The sequence below is a fragment of the Anomalospiza imberbis genome, chromosome 14, assembly GCF_031753505.1.
Source record: "Anomalospiza imberbis isolate Cuckoo-Finch-1a 21T00152 chromosome 14, ASM3175350v1, whole genome shotgun sequence".
In the NCBI taxonomy this organism is placed as follows: domain Eukaryota; kingdom Metazoa; phylum Chordata; class Aves; order Passeriformes; family Viduidae; genus Anomalospiza; species Anomalospiza imberbis.
The window spans coordinates 5,886,564-5,901,983 of record NC_089694.1 but is presented as its reverse complement, the minus strand read 5'-3'; the positions used below and the strand labels follow the sequence as shown (position 1 = coordinate 5,901,983).

The following is a 15,420-nucleotide window of genomic DNA, read 5'->3' as shown; positions in this document are numbered from 1 at the left end:
TGACATGGCAGAGGGTTCTGGATAGGCAGACACAGCTCCCAAGCCAAACCCCAGGGACTGCCTCACCCTCTGGCATGATCCCACTCCAGTCCCCACAGCAGGGCCATCCACAGGTACTCCTGTTGCATTCTCATCCCATCCTAGGAAGCTTTTCCCTCTGTGGCCAAGCACAGAATCCAAGCACTCTGTGTGAGTTCAGACTGAAATGGTGCCTGTATTCCCTGGGAAGTCTCCCCACTCCTCATCTTATCCACCCAGCAATGGCTGAGAACAATTCCACCCCCCAGGCTCTCCTTACGTGCACCCCCAGGGCGCCAACTCAAGGCACCCCTGAACTTTCCTTCAGGATTTTGTATCTCAGAAGACACTTTAGGGATTTGGGCCTGCAGTTCAAATTCCTTGGCCTCCGGAATCAAAGCTTCCAAGCTGTTTGACACATGGGATGAAAGGGGAAGTTGGGAACACAAAATAAAAGGCCCAGCACACCCCAGTTGCTCTCCTCAGCTGAGAAGCTTTGGACACGCCAGGAGAACAGAGGAGCTGTCTTCTCCCTGCCCTCTGCTCCATGACCCGGATTCCTCCACCCCTCCAGCCTCCTCCTCTCCATAGGGAGCAGGTCTGGAGCGAGGAGCATTCCAAACACCCTGCTGGTGCCATGTTTATCCAGCGTGTCCTCCTCACTGAGCTGATCCAAACCAGTGCCAGAATAAAAAAAAAAAAAAAAAAAAAAAAAAAAAAAAAAAAAAAAAGAGGGGAAAACAAAGAGAAGGAAGAAATTAACAGCTCGGGCTTTTGGGCCAGAAAATGGCATTTCTTGTTTGTTTTTCTAGCAAAAAAAAAAAAAAAAGATGAATCCTGCCAGAGATCCCAAGTTTTCAGAGTTAAAGGTGTATCTTGGTCTAAAGACAGGGAACTGCATATTTGGTTTATTCCCTTTTCCTAATTAAATAAGACCCGCAAGGCCTGACGTTTTTGCTGGGAATAATGCTTTCTTTATCACTGCTCTGGGTCAGAAAAGGAGCAGGATCCATAGGCTTGATTCCAAAATCCAGGAGCAAACAATAGAGATGCTCACTTATGGACCCTGAAATTGTGCTGTGAGGTCTGAGCTTGTCTCCTCTTGGCTGTTGTCTTCCTTTGAAATCCCAGTCCCTGGAGGATGCTGGAAGTTGCTGCTCCCAGTGCTCCAAAGGCACCTCCAAAGGCAGCACCAGGCACAGTGAGAGCTATCTCCTCAGACACTTCAACAAACTGGGATAGCACAAGGATTGCTGGAGCCCTTCTGGGTGTGAAACAGCCACGGCTTTCCAGGAAGCACAAGAAAACTGCTGCTGTGCCAACAAACCCATGGACAACATCCACGGCTCCCAGCATTCACCATTGTTAGGGACTCAGAAGGATTTTTCCCTAAAGAAAATCCCTCAGACCACCATTAGTTCCATTATCAGCCTCTTATGATTCCCTCATTTAGGACCCAAACCACCCCAGACACAAGAGATGGAGGTGCCACTTTTTGCTGCATCTATGGGAGTTTAGAGCTTCTGAGCAGCTCTCCAAGCCAAATTCCCACACCACGTTGCCAAAAATACTTTGGAGTGTGTCTCACTGATGTGAAACATTTCTCTGGATTGTTTCCTCCCAACATCTCCATTTTTTGTTGCCAAATGAGGAAGGAACAGAGTCCAGAGACCCTCATTTCCTCCCCAGGGTTGGAGAGGGGCCACTCTCCAGGAAACACAGCTCGGGTTTATCCACGGAGCGGGAGGAGGATCATCCACACCCTAAGAACATTCCCCATGGCTGAGACCAAGGGAAGCTGCTCCTGAAGTACCATGGGGTAGATGCAAGGGAACACCTGGAGCTGTGTGACGGCAGGTTCAGGTTGGATTTTAGGAAAAGGTCTTCCTCCAGAGGGTGTTTTGGCACTGACCAGGCTCCCCAGGGAATGGTCACGGCCCCAAGGCTGCCAGAGCTCCAGGAGCATTTAGACAACACTCCCAGGGATGCACAGGGTGGGATTGTTGGGGTGTCTGTGCAGGACCAGCAGTTGGACTGGTTGATCCTGGTGGTCTCCTTGCCAGGAGATTCCATGGCTCTATGACCCTGTAAGCCCTGCTGGGGTGGTTCCAGAGAGCGTCACAGTCCGAAGGCCAGCGCCGTGTGTCTGTTCCTCCCTCGCCTTTCCCAGGCAGTGAACCAGACAGTTGTCCCAGTGATTTACCCTGGGATCATCTGTTCCCTGCTTTCTTTCTCTCCCGGTTCTCAGTCAGGCACGACAAGGGTTAATTAATTGCAGGGTGTGGAGCAGCAGGGCAGGAGGGAGTACCCAGCTCCTGTCACCCTGTGAGGCACAGGGTGCCTGACTCCTGGGATGATCCCCGCTGGAAGTGCAGGTCAGGGCTGTGCTTTCCTCTGCAGAGCCAGGGGTGGGAATCCAAGTGCCAAGCTGGATTATGTTGTTAAGCAAAGGGCTGGGAGTGCCAGACAGAGCCAGCCAAGGAGTGGGAAGATGTTAGGGAAGCTTCTCCCAGCTGTCCCCAGTCCCGCATTCCTGTCCCTTGACACACCCTCCCCACATCTGATCCTCAGCATCCATGAAGTTCTGTTCACCTTTCCCTGGGCCAGAGCAGCCCCTCCCCATTTTCTGGCTTGGCTGTGTCCCTGGAATGTGTTTCTGTGTCTCCTGCCATCCTGCAGCCCCTTCCCAGTCTGCCCACTGGAGCTTTAACTGGGACAGTGTGAGGGACATGCAGGAAAACAAAGCTCCTGTCCAATGTCACCCACTTTTCCACCCAATTTCACGCAGGGTTTTTCCCATTCCCTGTGTGTTAAAGTACCTTTTCCCAGAAAATTTCTGGGTCCATTAATTACAGAGGCAGGATACCAACCAGTGGGATGAACAGCTTCATCCCTGGGGGCTCCATTTGGTTCGCTTTGCCTTGGCAGAGGAAGGCCAACCTCATCTGCCCCCTATTACCCACACCAAAACCATGTGTGAGCTTTTCTTCACTTCACAGGAGCCAAACAGCTTGGAAAGGGATTTGGAGTTTTATTCATTCACAATATTCCCCCTTCATAATTATCCACGGAATTGCACCACACCAGGCCTTAAACTGATGTTTATTTTCTCTTCTAACGGACCTGTAGAACATCCCTGAAATTCAAATCCCTGCTCCTGGACTGAAGTTTGGCTGTCCAGTGCCTCCCTTCATCCCCTTGGATCTGAAGTTTTCTTGCTGCTGCTGACTCCACCACAATTCCCTGGGAGGGAGCTGCTGCTTCCCCTTTGTTCTTGCCAGTGTTTGGGGCTGGGAACAGACCTCCCATTTATTGTAAGCATAATATCCTGGAATATAAGGGGAATGTGGATGTCTGAGCAAGATCAGAGCTCTCTCCTGCCGTATCCTGGCATCAGAGGCATTCCCAGGACCACTGGGCAGTGACAGGAGCAGCAGGAGCACTGCTGGTCCTTCTCCACCAGGGAAGGCACCTCCAAAAGAATGAAATTTATCCAGGCTGAACATTCCTCTGGAAATGGGGCAGTTTAGGTGGCAACAGTCATCTCCCAGGTTCAGGTGTCACTCCAGCCTCTGGAATGTGCCAAGGAATGGGCTGCATCCAGCACGCATCAGCCTTGGTGTCTTAACTTCCTTGGATGTTTTACCCTGCTCCATATCCTCCCTTCCCACAAGGATATTGAGTAGGTCCAAGAGACACGGAGTACCCCAGATCATCCTCTTTGGCAGTGAAACATGACAATGGGTGACAATGGTTGGGTTGCTGGAGTTTAAAAAGTACATTTGTTCTCCTTCCCTGGCCAGAATTGTGAGGGAAAGCAAAAAAGTCCAGAAAATCAGCTGAGAAAAACCCGTTAACAGCAAGATTTGCCAAATAAGTGAGCGCATCCAGTGGCCTGGAAAATGAGCCGGCGAGTGATGGAAGAGCCCTTTCCCAGTTCTGCACACTCAAGGAAACATTTAATACATCTGGAAGGAAAAATCTGCCTTGGCTCCTGCTGCCGGCGTAAATATTTGTGTTCACAAGTGTTGGCAAATATTTGAGCCATCGATGTTGTTTAACCAAGAGCTTTGTCTCGCAGAGTCCCTCTCCCTGTTCAGGCTCCCTTGGAATCACATCAGCCAGTGGAATCCTCCTGGTGTTTATGAAGGATGGGATCAGATCCATTCCCTTTGTGAATTAAAGACCAGGCAGGAGCTTATGGAGGTGACCAACAAAGGGTGTTGGAAGTGCTGACAAAGGTCGTGCCCCACCTCCGATTGCTCTTGGCATGGATTCCTTTGGGAGATGGGGAATTGAGTCTGAATTTGCAGGCACAGAGCCATGCAAATGAAGGATTTTCTTGCCTCTACAGTAATCCTAAGCTTTTATTTGCTATATTCCATGGAAAGGGACAGAGGAAAGACAATTTTTCTCCCGCCATGGCCATGGTTGTTCAGGTCAGATATGGGAAGACCTCTGTAAAAAACTCCTGGACAAGAGTTTGATGCCTCGACAGCTTCTGAGGGAAGAGAAGCAGAAGCGAAGTGTAAAGACAGCAGAAATTGGTGGCCTGGGAATGGACAAGAAGGGCCTTGGCCTCTGGAGCAGGACTGTGACTTCAGCCTGGATGTCTTCAGCTCTGGCCATGGAATTGGTCTCATGCTTGGTTTTCATCTTCCTTCAAGGACAAGTTGTGGACTTCCCATTCCTGGAAATGTCCAAGACCAGGTTGCACAGGGCTTGGAGAAACCTGGGATAGTGGAGGGTGACTCTGCCCATGGCAGGGGATGGACTGGATGAGATTTAAGGTCTCTTCCAACCCAACCCATTCTAGGAATCCCTGATTATGCTCCATAAAAACTCCTTGCTAACTCATACATGGACCTTGCTAACATTGCCCTGAAGCTGATGGAGAGAATTCCCAGCTGTAATCCCAGCTCAGCAGTGGATGGCAACATCTAAATCCATGACAGCTGTTTCTGCAGTGACTTTGTGACTTGGCTCAGGGTCCTGTCCCCCCTGTGCCCACTGTCAGTGACAGCATCACTGAGAAATTGTCCTGCTGACAAACAATTAGCAAGAAAGTCATAAAAATTGCCAGAGCAGTTTCTTGAGGAGCTTGAGGGGTGCCTTAAAATGCCTTCAAAGCCTTTTGTGCCTCAGCCTGGGTCTAGAGAACACACTAAAGATGTTGAACTGGAAAAAAAGAATTGCAAGCATATCCTGACAGAGCCAAACAAAAATTGCCATTTCAGACAGATGAGAGCCAGCACGAGGGAATCCCAGAGGAGTAAGGGTAGAGTGAACAGCCCTGAAACCACCTCAGCCTCACCCACCCTGGTGAGGACCACAGCAAGGTCGACTTTAAAGGACAAGGGTGACTTTAAAGGATGAGGACCACACCTGTATTTTTTAGGCATAGAACATAGAGAGCAATAGAGGAGAACGCTCCAGGCTCTTCCAGCTGTATATTCAGTGGAAGATGTTCCAGCAAAAAGCCCTCACTTGCACTTCTGGGTGCTCTCCTGAAGCAGTGCTGTGCCAGGTAAGACAGCAGGGCCAGCATAGGAGCTGCTGTCCCTTGTCCTGGCTGGCAGCTCCCTCCCAGTTGCTGCATTGACCTCTGAATAAACAAACCTCTGCAAAGGCCTTTCCTAACCCAGCCAAGTCCAAACACAGCCCACATTCCTCTGGTTATAAACCCCAAGTGCAGGATACACTCCTGGGAATGAGCTCGCTGTGTTTTCCCTTTGATTCCAACCTCTTGGGAAGATTAAACAGTGTCATCAGCAGGTTAATGCCGAGTGACCTCCACGGCTCCAAACATTATTGCCTTGCAAATAATGCTGACATTTCCATATTCCTGCCTTGCCCAAGGGTGCAGCAGCCACGTTCCTGGTGCTGCACCAGGAGCGTGCTGGAAGGAAGTTGTGCAGGGATGGGAAAGGGCTGGGATCCAGAACTAAGGGCTGGGAGAAAGCAGGGAGCTCCCTAAAGGAACAAAAATCCATCCTCCTGTGCCAGGCTCCAGGGAACAGATGTCTCCCTCACTTCCTGCTCAGGCTCCTGTGAAAGAGAGCAGGATCCCAGCTCGTTTCCTGGGCCAGGTCTGGAGGATGAGCCTCTCACCAGTTTTGTATCCCAGGTCACAGCTGAGTGGCCTGAAAGGGGCTCTGCTTGCCTGGCTGGAAGGTGATGCCACCAGCATCCTCACCCAGTTCTCCCTGTAGGTGGGCAGGCCCATCCCCACAGCCCTCCACCCCCTGCTTCCCAAAGCCTGACTGTCTCCCTGTGAAGATGAATTTTTCTCTCAAAGGTTTTTCTCTGGTTTTACAGCGAGATCCTCCATGATCTAAACTCTCATCCTCCTATGGACTGCTCTCCCTCGCCCCTCCCATGCCAAGCCCAGAGGCCTGGCTGGATGCTGGCAGAGCTCCTGCATTCCCTGTGGGCCGCCAGTGCCTGGGCTGGGCAGGACAAAGCTGTAGGACCCCCCTTGTTGGGGCCAAACCCAGCCCAGGGCAGGGGCTCTGGCAGAGCTCCCTGTGCTCATCCCTAGGCACTGACAGGGATAAGTGTTTCCTGCTCCCGATTCCATTTCCTGGTCAGAACATCAGGACTTTTTTGTGCCTCAGGGGGGTTTTATTGCCCTTTCAGGATGCTGTGAGATGGTGCAGCATCTCACCACGGATCCAGTCATTCCCTGATGAATCCCCTGGGATATCCTGCTCAGGAACACCCTGGGCTGAGTTCTGCCACCCCTGTGTCACCTCACCCAGCCCTGAGGGAAGGCCACACCAGCACGGCCTCCCAGGGCCACAGAGAGTCCCCAGACCTGCTGGAGAGGTGACACCCCCCAGCCATATCCCTGTGTGTCTGGGACAGTCCCTCATCCCCCTCCTGCCCCTCCTGGGATGGGGACAGGGCCACACTAGAGCTCCTGAGCAGGAACCCAAGGACAGAGAACTGAATTCCAGCTATTTCCTCAGCCCATAAATTCTACAGTGCTCTGACTTTTCTAGGAATGATGCCTCAGGGAGGATCTGTGTGGTCCAGAAAAAGAAAAGCAACTCAAACCATGCTTGAAACTCCCAAAGTCTGCTCATCAGCCTCCCCAGCATCCCACAGGCCCAGATCCCGGTGGTTTGAGGGCTCAGCTCTCTGGGATCTGGGATAGGAGCTGGGAGAGATGCTCCCTGCTTGGAGAGAGGGTTCAAGGGGTTCCTTGGGCCTGGTGTCAGCTGGGACACATGTCCCCAAATCTGGTTGTGATCTCCCTGCGGTGCAGGAGGCCTGTGACAGTCACAGGCACTGCCAAGGCTGGGAAGGGACTCCTGGGAGCACAGGAAGGCTCCTGGCTGCCTGGCATCCTGCAGAATCCCAGAATCATCGAAGTTGCAAGAGACCCTCAGCATCATCAAGTCCAACCACCAACCCAGCCCCACAATCATCACCCCTAAACCCTGGCCCCAAGGGCTACATCCAGACACCTCTTGGTCACTTCCAGAGACAGTGATTCCACCACTTCCCTGGGCAACTTATTCCAAGGCCTGACCACTTTTCCAGTGAAAACATTTTTCCGAATATCCATTCTGAGGCTCCCCTGTGTGACTTAAGGCTGTTTTCCTTTCTCACTTGGACGTGGCAGAAGCAATTGACCCCACCTTGCTACAATCCCCTTACAGGTGCTTGTGGAAAGCACTGAGGTCCCCCTGAAACTGTGAGGTCCCCCCAGAGCTCCAGTCCAGGCTGGGACCCCAGAGCCAGGTGAATTTGCCTTGTTGTAGGTGTGGGATCACAGAGAAGGAGCCTTCCCCTGAGCATCCCAAGCACAGCAAGGTTTCTGCAGGAGACAAAGGAGAGCTGGAGCTGTTTGGACTGGGAGGAGGCTCTGCAACCAGGAAACACCTCCTGTGGGAGATGAGGGAGACCTGGCCACCCACAGCCCTGGCTTGCCAGGAATCCAGGCTTCCATCTGGCCAAAACTGTGCCAGAAGTGTCGCGCCAGCAGGTCACCACCCCTTTCCCTGCATCTCCCTCCTCCTCTTCTCGCCCTGAAACCAACTGAGTTTTTTCACAACCAGGAAACAATCAAACAACCTCTTGAGCTGCTGCTCCTCCTGCCAGCACAGCCATCTCCCCAGCAAAGGATGCTGTGAAGTATTCCCAAGGCCTGATGCTGTTCCGTGCTGTTATTCCAGCCTCCCGGTGGGGAAAACCCTCCGGGCTGCAAATACCTGCGTTTCGTTAAGTAAATAATCGCACACGATAAAATATCCAGCGGCTGCTGGGATGGAGGAGGGGGGAGCAGGAATGCAGGCGTGGGGATGAGGTGCTGGCAGTCCCAGTATGCTCCAGCAGGTAACTGGGAATGCTGGCACCACTGGAGAGGAATTAATGAAAAGCTTTTTGGGGGGTCTGTGGGGGGAGTGTTCCATTTGTTTAGAAAGAGCAGAGCTGGGAAATGCATCCACCACAACTCACCCGGCCTCCTTGGGAAAGGCTTGGAAACTGCCCAGCTATTTCAGGCTCCCAGAGGGCAGAGAAAGAGGAAGGTGGGTGATCCCAGTGGAAGGAGAGCTGTTCCTAAAGCTCTGGGGGGCTTTCTGTGCCCCCCTGGGTGCTGGGACCTTCAGAAATGCTGTGAAGGGAACCCAGCTCTTGTGGGACTCCACTCTGCCCCTTTTCCAAGGCCACTGAGGAAGTTTCTGCTGGAGCCAGGCTGTGATCCCGAGTGTCCTGGCTTGCTGCCTGCTCCAATCATGAGCCCGTGGTGCTGTTGACTCCCTGCAAAGTCCTCTCCAGCTTTTTATGGCTCACCTGTTTGGGAGACTTCACACGTTCAGAACCGAGGCTTAAAAACCTGTGGAGAGAAGGGAGGAAGGGAACAGGAGAAAGAGGAGTTCAGCCAGGAGTTAAATACTCAGGAGGCGTTGGAGCCTTGGGCTGAGCCTCATTAAGGTTATCCAGGTCCATCCCAGACTATGGAAAGGCAGCTGGGGGGTTTGCCCTTGCTAGGATCACGTGGAGGGAGGTGTGGGGTAACCTGTGGGTCTCTTGGGAAGGCCAGGAGGAGTGGAGTGGGATCAGGAAGGGCTCGTGCCAGGCACAGGTGGGCCTGATGGACAGCTTAGAGCTGCGCCTCGGATTGTGAGCTGGAGCTGGAAGCAGGGCTGAGAGTCTCCTGGAGTCATTTCTCAGTCATTTATTCATCTGTAATTGCCTGTCTGCCTGTCTCGGAGCTAATGACTGGCTGGGAAGATTTGCAGTTGGGTTTGCAGGAGGTAATTACATCCCAATCTCGCTGGATGACTGTGCCTCCAATGAAGATAAACTCGTTGGAGTGGGGCTGCACATGGCAGGGATCAGTTGTATTCCAGAGCCCAGGCATGGCAGGGCAGATAAGGAATGTTTGTGCTGCTGCCTCTTTATCTGCTGACCTATTAAAAGCTTTTCTGTCTGAAGGGAGTGAGGAGCCACCAAGGGGGTTAATCCCACAGCTTCTCACTCCTGATGGATGTGATTCCGGCCTCTTGGTGAGACTTGATCACTGGCTTGGGGTCCTCTGGGTGTTCCTGCTCCTTTTTTTAGGCAGGGCTGTGTTGGTTTTTTCAGATACCCCGAGCTGAGCTCCAGGTCAGACTACACTACAGCAAAGGAAAATACACAGCCAGGGAAAATCCAGCTGATGCCTGGGAATAAAGCCCTGTCCGGGGGAGCAGGGAAGGGGCTGCAGCAGCAAGACATGAGTGGGTTCAAGGCTGGTGTTTGGATAAACCCTCTTTCCTGTTCAGGAGCCCTTTGCTTATTCCAGCACTGCACAAGAAGTTTCTCTCTGTCCCCGTCCCCTCGATAAAGCATCACTCAAGTGCATCATTTGTCACCAGCTTTGTCACCTAAGGACATTTCTGGAACATTGGAGGGCCTCGTGCAGTTCCAGCCCTGCTGCGGGTCCTGGCAGTGCCTGAGGAGCGCTGGCTGTGCCGTGGGGACACCCCAGGGGACAGGAGGAGACACCTTTTACTCTCCTCAGGCCTTTCCTGGTGTGTGACTTCAAACCCGGCCCAGCTCAGAGAACGAGCCAAAGCTCTGAGGACACTTGTGGAATACTGGATGGGCTCCTGCAGTCCCAGTCCTGCTGCAGGTCCTGGCTGTGCCGTGGGGACATCCCAGGGGACAGGAGGAGGAGCCTTCACTCTCCTCAGGCCTCTCCTGGTGTGTGACTTTGAAGCCCCAGCCCCGCTTGGAGCACGAGCCAAAGCTCTGAGCTCATCCCTGTCCCAGGGAGCTGCTAAACCCCCTCAAATCTTTCTTGTTCAGCAGCACTTCATATAAATCCCATAATGTGCGGATCACTCCGGCTGCCAACGGCTCTGGGGCCAGGGGGGGATGCTGGGGGGGATTACTGCAGTCCCTGCTCCATTCCCAGGGGATCCCAGGAAACCACGGGCTGCCAGCAAATGTCTGCAGGATGGAGGCACGTTGGGAGCCCCGGGAATCAGCTGGCAAAGGGGATGCACTGGGGATGGATTAACAGCCCATTAGGGCAGAGGCTCAGGGCTGCCTTACTCAAATCCCCCCTGGAATGCCGGGATTCCTGCCTTCCATCCTGGCATCCTTCGGCTCATGGAACATCAGTGAGGACTCAGAGCATTGCACAGCCCTTCCCGAAGGGGGCAGGGATTTCCTGCCATGAACCCAACAGGTCTGCTCCGTGCTGCAGGTGCTGGCTGTGGATGTGGCCGAAGGAACACTCGGGAACACTCGGGAACTCTCGGGAATGACTCAAACCTGCTGCTGGAGGAGCTGCAGCCACGCAGGAAGAGCCTTTGGGCACAATGGCCTGCCTGCTTTTCCCCTTCTCCCAGGAAATCACTGCCCGAGAGGCTTCCAGGAGCAACATGATCCCAGTTCCTCCCTGCTGTGCCAGGGAGTTCGTCCTGGTGGCCAAGGAACGACTTTTAATCAGATTTTTCTCTCTCCAGAAATAATAACCTGGAATTGGTGACAAAACGCGCCCTGGGGGGAGGCCTTTTGTCCCTGAGGGCCACTGGATTCCTGCTGGGATCATGACCTAGTTATTGGAGGTGACTGAGAAATGCATATTCCGAAATGGAATATTGGAATCATCAGTGGAATCCTTCTTCTCACCAGGGAAAATAAAAAAAATCTGGAAGTTTGTGCTCAGAGTGAGAGATTTATGGCTGCAGAAGTCACCTTTGCCGTGGGATTCTGGGCTTAAATTTGGGACAGTCACATCCCATTCCCCCCAGTCCCCAGGTTTGCACAGGTCAAGTCCCAAATCCTTTGGGAATTTTATGTGGAGAGTTTTGCAATGGGAAGAACTCCCTGTTGCCACCTACTCGGATACAGATGGGCAACACTTTGAATCCAGTTCAGAATTCCAGGAATGGGTTGTGTTGGGATGGAAAAGAGCAGGAGGAAAAGGGAAACTGCTGCTGTGATGCCATGGAATGCTCAAATAGATCCCTGCCATTCAGGCATTGGGATCAGCCTGGCTACAAGGGATTAAGAAAATTATAATGGTATTTTTGCTTCCCAGAAAACAGAGTTTCATCCAAAATAAAACCTTTGCAAAAGGAAAAAAAAAAAAAAAAAGGAAGATAAAAATAGCCCAATGAATCGGCACAGCAGGAAAATTCCGAGCTGGTCATGGAATGAGCGTCAGCATTCCCTGTTTGTGAGTTCCTCGCTCAAAGTGGGTTTTGTTACAATACTGGAATGAAATAAAGTCACTATGAAAAGTTGCTTTTTAAAAACTCTTTGCATTACTGGTATAAAGCAGAGGCTTCCTGGTAAAACCAAAATCCAGACTCTGGGAGCTTTCTGGATCTTTGTGGGTTTGGGAGAATGGCAACAAGATGAGAAATCCCAGAGAAAATGGGAATCTTCCTGCCTGAGAAGGCAGTGGATATTAGGCCAGTCCATCTCCTTCATTTCTTGAATTATTCCTGTATAATTCTTGAATTATTCCCTTATTCTTTGGGCAGGTGAAGCAGCGAGGGAGTTTCCTGCTCCTCACAGCACTGTGGGAATTGAGCCTTAATTCCTTCCTGGCAAACCCTGCCTGCTCCAGCCACACAGCCTCCCAATGGCAAAGCCAGTCCTGAGCCTCACACTAACACAAGCCCAAGTCTGGCACTTGAGATTAAACTCAGCTTGGAGATTCTGCCTCTTGTACTAATGCAAAGCTTCCATTCCAAGGGAGCTGCTCCCAGTGTCGGGATGGGCAGGGAATGGAGAAGAAGCAGAAAACTGAGCTATTTTCTTGTTCTTCTACAAGATGTTATTGCTCTTTTTCACATGATCCTCTTCATTATTTTCTTTTCCCTTGGGGAATGTTGTTCATTTGTTGATGATCTGACCTGGAAAGGGTGAGGATGATGCAGAGGTTTTGGCCTCACTGCCCTGTTGGATGCTGTTGGTGCCTCAGCTCCCACAGATCCGCAGTGTCCGGTCCCATGGAGGCAGCACAGGGAGCAGGGGGTGGCACAGGAGGCTGTGGGAAGCTTTAATTACCCCAATTGTCCCCAGTGCCTGAGATCCTAATTGCTAATAAATGTTCCTGCTGAGTAGCTTTTATTTTTCCAGGGCGATGGAATAACAGGGAAAATATGTGAAAGTCTCTGGATTTCTAGAGTGTGTTTTTCTTTCATTTATATTTCCCTAATTATGCTGTCATGGGCTGCTGAAAATTGGACCCCCTCCCTTCTTCCCTTTCCAAAAATGACCAAATAAACATAGCAGTGACAACCTGGCTGGGATAAAGGAGAGATGGAAGGGGCGGTTCTGTATCCTACTGCATCCAGCCCCAGAGCTCGCAGCTGCTGCCTCTGCCCTAGAATCCTGGGATCATGGAATCACCGTGGTCATGTGGGCTGTCACTCCCAGCTGGGATCTTCAGTGGAGGTGCTCTGGACAGGCACAGCCTCTTTCCAGAGGGATGTGGATGAGGTGAAGCTCAGGTGGAGGGTGGCAAGCTCTCCTCTCCTCTCCTCTCCTCTCCTCTCCTCTCCTCTCCTCTCCTCTCCTCTCCTCTCCTCTCCTCTCCTCTCCTCTCCTCTCCTCTCCTCTCCTCTCCTCTCCTCTCCTCTCCTCTCCTCTCCTCTCCTCTCCTCTCCTCTCCTCTCCTCTCCTCTCCTCTCCTCTCCTCTCCTCTCCTCTCCTCTCCTCTCCTCTCCTCTCCTCTCCTCTCCTCTCCTCTCCTCTCCTCTCCTCTCCTCTCCTCTCCTCTCCTCTCCTCTCCTCTTCCCTTACTTTTCCTCTCCTCTCCTCTTCCCTGATCTCTCTCTTCTTCCCTTGCCTTTTCTCTCTCCTCTTCCCTCTCCTTTAGGACCCACTCTTGCCCTGGAAAAGCTCTTCCCCTCCAGTCCTGGGGTTCTGTCAGCACACCCCGAGCTGCTCTGCACGTTTTAAATAACATTTCACTGAGCTGAGTGTGTGGTACAGAAACCACAAGTGTGAGGATCCCACAGTCCATAAATATAAAGGAGTGTACAGAGAGAGAGGAGATTCCAGAGGGGGAGCACAACCAGCAGTGGGATCACACCTCAAATCCAGTGTATTGCAATCAATGTAAACCACAAAGTGCAAAGGAGGCACCATAAACACAAGTCAGGCAGCACAGAGCTCCGGGAAGCCTTTCCCAGGTCTTGGTGTGCCAGGAGCTGAGGCATGAGATGGCTTTAGGTCTCCACAACTCCTGGCTCTTTTTCCCACGTGCAGAAGGCCTGGCACTGGATTGAGTTACTAAACCATTCCAGCCCCATTCCCACTCACAGAAATCTCTGCTTCCCTGAAAAATCCAAACCACTTCATTTTATTTCTCCTCTTCCCTTCCCCCTCCCCTGGCTGGGCTCTGCCATGGCCCAGGTGGGTTTGTAGCCCATTAGCCAAGGTGCCAAGGGTACCGAGGCAAATTCCACAAGGAAAATTCTACCTAAGGAACCAGGATTGATGGTGCCAGGAATCTCCCAGGGCTCCTGGAGCTCTGCTGTGCTCAGGACAGGGCAACAAAACCACAACCTGCCATTCAGGGGACCCTTGGCATAGGTTCCCAGAGAAGCTGTGGCTGCCCCTGGATCCCTGGAAGCGTCCAAGGCCAGCCTGGACGGAGCTTGGAGTAACAGGGATTGTGGAAGCTGTCCCTGCCTATGGTAGGAGTGGGACTAGATGGGACTTAAGATCACTTCCAACCCAAACCACTCCATGATATTCAGCCCCAAACAGCTTCTGTGACCTCAACCCTCTCCTTGCCCTCCACCTCTCCCATCCTCTCCCCTGTGTCCTGCACGATCCTCTCTGGGAAGGTGCTGTGCAGATTTTCCTGCAGAGCTATTAAGTTCTCACAGTTTCCCTGTGGATCCTATTAGCCAAAGAATTTGCTCCTTTTCCAGAGCTCTTTTTTACTCTTTTAAATGAAAACACTTCAAAATATGTCTATGTACACCTTGGCTTGGAGATGGAATTTCAGAGCTGAGGCCGTGCATGCACTTTTCTGCCTCTTTCTGCCTCAAACGTTTTCTTATATCCACAAATGTATGAAAAACCCATTAGAGAATTGAATTCCCTCAGTGCACTGGGTTCCCTGAGCAGGCTGCAGCTCTTTCCCAGTTCCAGGAGTCTGGGTTCCTGCTGATCCTGCCATCCCTGACATTTCTGCCCAGTCCTGGGTGTGCAGCCATGCCTGGCACTGCTCCCTCCCCAGCTGAGGTGCCAAACACCCCGGGATCTAAAGCATGGACTGATTTTTTTCCATGGCTCCAGTCTGCTTGGGGGCTCTCAGAGAGGCTGGATGAGCTCCTTGCAGATCCCAACATGTGCCCAGTGCTGAGATCCATTCTCTCCCATCATCGTGGGATCCCAGGTGGTTTGGGATGGAAGGGACCTTAATGCTCATCTCATTCCACCCCCTGCCATGGGCAGGGACACCTTCCACCAACCCAGGTTGCCCCAAGCCCTGTCCAGCCTGGCCTTGGACGCTTCCAGGGATCATGGGGCAGCCACAGCTTCTCTGGAAAACCATTGCAGGGCCTCCCCACCTCCACAGGGCAGAATTCCTTGCCAATATCCCATCTAACCCTGTCCTCTGGCATTGGGAAGCCGGTCCCTCCTACACCCCCCTGTGTCATTAGCCACCTCTCTCCATCCCAAGTCCTTCCTCCCCACCCCTCGTGTCCCCTCTCCTCCTCCTCCCTTCCCGAGGCTCCATGGATGGGGCTGTGCCTGCAGGCTGCCTGCTGCCGCCTGTCCCCGGCAAGAAGGCAAGAAAGCTCTGCCTGTGGTGCCTTACAAAGCTCCCTTTGAGCCCCGAGTGGCGGCGGGGGGAGGCCCTTGTGGCTGGGGCTGGCGAGTGGCTGCAGAAGGACTTTGTGAGAGGCACTGGCGGTGCCAGGAATC

At 52.4% G+C, this 15,420-nt stretch overlaps 1 long non-coding RNA gene across 1 annotated transcript; it reads left to right on the top strand.

The window, feature by feature from the left end:
- Window positions 1–4,389: 4,389 nt before the first annotated feature.
- LOC137482234 (uncharacterized) lies at window positions 4,390–5,650 on the top strand. The gene is made up of 2 exons (XR_011003943.1): window positions 4,390–5,340; window positions 5,417–5,650. It is a non-coding gene; the product is annotated as an uncharacterized lncRNA (long non-coding RNA).
- Window positions 5,651–15,420: the final 9,770 nt, after the last annotated feature.